The sequence below is a fragment of the Benincasa hispida genome, chromosome 10 (genome assembly GCF_009727055.1).
Source record: "Benincasa hispida cultivar B227 chromosome 10, ASM972705v1, whole genome shotgun sequence".
NCBI lineage: Eukaryota > Viridiplantae > Streptophyta > Magnoliopsida > Cucurbitales > Cucurbitaceae > Benincasa > Benincasa hispida.
In genome coordinates this window covers 11,218,059-11,222,791 of record NC_052358.1, presented here as the reverse complement: position 1 = coordinate 11,222,791, position 4,733 = coordinate 11,218,059, and positions in this window count along the sequence as shown.

The following is a 4,733-nucleotide window of genomic DNA, read 5'->3' as shown; positions in this document are numbered from 1 at the left end:
GTACCCTAGTTACTTCCACAGTTAATTGGGTGGATTTCACTCAGTTAGTTGAGACAACTATCAGAGTTGAGAGGAGCTTAACGAACACAGCACCGTTGTTGAAAGATAAGGAAGAGCAGCAAGGAGTTTTAGCAGAATCTAGAGGTAAAAGTTTTAAGCCTTCATTCTCAGGAAAATCAGTTATGAGGGGGTAGAGAAGTGTGAGCTAGCCAAGTTCAAGTAGGAAAAGATCAAGACCTGCAATTGGGTCAGTTAGTAGATCAGTAGTTGGACGTACTGGTGAGTTAGTGGCTAGTACAGGTAGGAAATCCCTATGTGTAACGAACCAACCCCCTAGGACTTAAGTTAGGCCGTTACTAAACATATGCATGCATGAACTTAAAAAGACATCCTTTTATAATGAAATAAATGCTAAATAAATGAGGTAAATTCAAAAGACCATTATTAAATTCAAATATAAAAAAACCAGACGATAGGGTACCCATAAATCATAAATGATAATAAACAGGTCTGCAAACATATATGAATGGTAAGTTTCAAACATCAAAACTAAAAGTTGAAAAAGAACAAGAAGAGAAATCTAGATATCATGAGTGGAAGCATTAAAACTGGTCCCATTAGCTCGATCACAGATTCCGCTTGTCAATCGCCGATGCATCTCTACCTTTACGTGAAACAACAACATGAGAAAGGATGAGTATAAAATACTCAGTAAGTAACCCCACTACTGGGGTCAGGTTGGGCATCTATGTCCTCTAGATGCCTACCTCTGGTGGAAACATAAAACTTCTCTAGTCCTCATGGGACACATACATATATAAAATACTGATTTTTATCCTACTGTAGTTAAGTATGCCTACTACCTCTAGTAAGTCCCATAGGACCCACAACCTCTGGTAAATCCTGAAGGAAACACAACCTCTGGTGAATCCCGAAGGAAACCATCACCTCGAGTGCATCTCGAAGGAAACCCAACCTCTGGTGAATCCCAAAGGAAACATAACCTCTGGTGAATCCTAAAGGAATCACAACCTCTGGTGAATCCTGAAGGAAACACAACCTCTGGTGAATCCTGAAGCATAACACCACCTCTAGTGAATCCCGAAGGAAACATAACATCTAGTGGGCATCTAACTAATCAGTGAGAATACTATCACAACCTCAACATCACAAGTATGACAACATGGTTATATAGCATACATATACACCTCTATATCCTCAAATCAAATACAACCTCATAGAATCAAATATCATTTCATGCTAGCATTCAAGTATCTACGTGCACAAATAAATCTTTCAGATCCCTATACAAGAACATACATTGGTTATACTATACTATCCGTCTATCATGCTATCGTTCTGTCATTATATTAATCTATCATGCTAGCATACATCTAGTGTTTGGCCCATGGGCAGTTCCAGTAGTATGATTACTTACCTCAAATAAAGTCCAAAAATTAATTCAAGTGAACAAACTCCTTTCTAGCTTTCCACAACTTTTGAATGAGATCCTAGAACATGGATAAAAATCGATCTTAACCTTTAAGCCCAATTTTTAAACATTAAATCATTCCAAGAATACCAACACAACTTACCCAATAGTGGTTTGACCAAGATCACCTCAAACTTCTAACACCAAAATTCTTGTCAGAATTAAACTCAAGTCGTTCGCTTCTAAATTCAAAAATTCTCCAAAATTTAAATGTAAAGTCCAAAGTGTAGTTTGTTCCAAATTGCCTTCAATCTCTCAAACAAATGCCTCAATCTAAGAAATTCAATAATAATGGTTAGAACCTCAAACAAATTCCAGCAACCACATTTTAATTCAATCCTTCCAAGGCTTAATATACTTACCAAAATGTTGCTTGGTCCAAAATTGGTTTCAAACTTAAATTCGTTTGTGAACCCAACTTAATCCTGCGCAATCGCTGACAACACACTTCGACTTTAAAATTCCATAAATGCTTGAATCTATGGCCCAAATGGGTGTTAACAATTTTAGTCAAAACTAACTGAGTAATCAAAATCTTCAAGAAAATTCTAAAAGACTCATATCTTACCCAAAACTTCACCACAAGCCAAAATTCGACGAGCGACAGCAAAGGAAGGTAGTGACCGGCAGAGATCGGTGGCTGGGCTCAGGCGGTGGAGAATTTGACTGCAGCTGGGCTCGAACAATGCTGGAAGAGGGAGTGGTAGCCAAAGCTATCGACAACGGCCGACTTGTGCAGATCTAATGAAAGAGAGGTGTGGCGCGTGGTGGAGGCTAGGTCACAGTCGGTGGTTGGCTTCGCGTGGGTGTTGGAGCGACGCGATTCATTAGGGGTGAACGATGCTTGACAGAGCCTCCACTAGATGGACCTGGCGTTGGGTCTTGAAGTCGCGTGGGGAGGCACTCGGGCGGCTAAGCTAGGGCTTGATGGCGAAAGGGCGAGTGACGCGAGGTTTTAGTAGTTGGGGGAGGGGGTGGCAGTCACGATTTTCACGAAGGAGAAGGGTCTCTTTTGTTTTATATAAAAGAAAATAATAATAATAATAACAACTTAAAAGGAAATAAAATAAATATTTTATTTATTCTTTTCCTATTCTACTTTATTTTTTAAATTCCTTTCCTTCCCAAAATTGAAATTAATTCCTGCCATTAATTTCCAACGTCAACAATTAAATTCCCGCAATTACACTTAAAGTTCAAAATTCCAAAAATTCCCTCAATTAATAAAATTTACTGAAATTACATTAATAATAAAAATTCGATGTGTTACACTATGTGCTAGTTGTGGGAAGCATCATTCAGGAACATGCTATAATGGTAGGAATGTCTGTTTCCAGTGCGGATAGACAGGACACTTTAAGAGAGATTGTCCTCAGCTAGTGTGTGAGGCTCAGACAAAACAGAAAGTTGCTCGACAGTAGATCAACCTAGAATAATTGAAGCCAGAGGTAAGGGTTCCAGCGGAGTAAAGTAGAAAGGGGTAGCAGGACAACCCAACAATAGGGTAAAGTTTATGCAGTAACTCACCAGGAAGTGGAGGAGTCTCCAGACGTCGTGACTAGTACAATAACTTTAGGTAACCAGTCTGCTTATGTATTATTTGATCCTGGTGCTACATATTCATTCATATCTAGTATATTTGCATTGCATATAGATAGAGTGCTTGAGAATATGTCTGAGGATTGGTTTATTTCTACGCCTGTTGGAGACGTTCTAGTTGTGTATGATTACTACAAGTATTGTGAGGTAGTCACTGGAAATTAGAGATTGTGGGTTGATCTGATTTCATTAGATTACTGGAATTTGACGTTATTCTAGGCATGAATTTCTTGAGTAAACATTATACCTCTGTTGACTGCTTTAGAAAGGAAATAGTATTCAGAAGACAAGGTGAACAGGAAATACTATTTGTAAGAAGTAAAAGGTTACTTCAAGGTACTTAATATCGACAGTAAAAACTAGGAAGCTGCTGACTAAGCAGTGTGAAGCCTATCTGGCTCATGTAATTGTTTCACAGGATAAGAACCTGAAACCCGAAGATGTACAAGTTGTGCAGGAGTTCCTAGATGTATTCTCTAAAGAGTTATCAGGTTTTCCACCTAACAAGGATGTTGAGTTTACTATTAATTTGATTCCAGGTACAACTTCTATTTCTCAGCCACCATACACAATGGCGCGGGCAAAGCTGAAGAAGTTAAAAGTTCAATTGCAGAAGTTAGTGGATAAAGGGTATATTAGACCTAGTGTGTCACCATGAGGAGCGCCGGTCTTGTTTGTAAAGAAGAAAGACGATACGCTCAAGCTATGTACAGACTACAGACAGTTGAACTAGGTGACAATCAGGAACAAGTACCCATTGCCCCGTATACATGATTATTTGATCAACTGTAGGAAGCCACAGTATTCTCTAAAATAGATTTGAGATCAGCCTATGATTAACTTAAGGTAAAGGAAGTGGATGTTCCGAAGACTGCATTTAGAACCACATATGGGCACTACGAGTTTCTAGTGATGCCATTTGGTTTGACGAATACCCCTGCAGTATTCATGGACCTTATGTACAGGATATTCCATCCCTATCTAGATCAGTTTGTAATAGTTTTTATTGATGATATTCTGGTATATTTCAGTAGTAGGGAGAAGCACACGGAACATCTGAAGATAGTATTGCGGACATTGCGAGAAAAGGAGTTGTATGCCAAGTTTAGTAAGTGTGATTTCTGGTTGAATCTAGTGGTATTTTTGGGCATATAGTTTCAACAGTAGGGTTCAGTGTGGATCTCCATAGATAGAAGGGATAGTTAATTGGCAGCGATCCACTACTGTATCTGAGCTACCTAGTTTCTTGGGTTTGGCAGGTTAAGACAGAAGATTTGTGGATGGCTTCTCTAAAATAGCTCTTCCATTAACAAAACTGACCAAGAAAGATGTGAAGTTTAAGTGGTCGCCAGAGTATGAGCAAAGCTTTCAGGAATTGAACCAGAGGCTACTATCATCACCGATGCTTACTTTACCTACACCAGGTAAAGAATTCGAGATTTATTGTGATGCATCCCGATAGGGACTGGGTTATATGCTTATGAAAAATAGGAAAGTAATAGCCTATGATTCTCGTTAGTTAAAGAAGCATGAGTGTAATTATCTTACTCATGACCTGGAGTTAGCAGCTATTGTTTTAGCTTTAAAGCTATGGAGACATTATTTGTTCGGAGAGCGTTACCATATATTCAATTATCATAAG